General features: G+C 67.2%; 1 protein-coding gene across 1 annotated transcript in view; it reads right to left on the bottom strand.

Annotated features, from left to right (window-relative positions):
* TSTA3 (tissue specific transplantation antigen P35B) overlaps positions 1 to 305 on the bottom strand; it is a 5002-nt gene that overhangs the window by 2593 nt on the left and 2104 nt on the right.

The raw sequence follows: 305 nt of genomic DNA on the forward strand, positions 1-305 counted from the left end.
GCACGGTCCAAAGCCTCACCTACTCCTCCAGGGACTGAAGTGGGACGCACCCTGGAGGCCGCATCTGAGCCTGAGTTCCAACTGCTCCCAGGGCCCACCCCCAGGACTGAAGGACGATCTAGGCCTGCCTCCCCTGAGGCTGCGGGAGGACCTCGGAGGAGAGGGCTACACCCCAAGCTCAGGGCTGAGCCCCACCCTCTGGGGCTGCTGAGGTGGTGCAGGAGCCCAGGGGGCCCAATCTGGCCCTGAGGCAGGAAGGGAAGATGGGGCCCTTCCACACCCCCAACCCAGGAGCTCACCCCTGG

This window comes from Bison bison, unplaced genomic scaffold, assembly GCF_000754665.1.
Source record: "Bison bison bison isolate TAMUID 2011002044 unplaced genomic scaffold, Bison_UMD1.0 scf7180017853264, whole genome shotgun sequence".
Classification (NCBI taxonomy): Eukaryota; Metazoa; Chordata; class Mammalia; order Artiodactyla; family Bovidae; genus Bison; species Bison bison.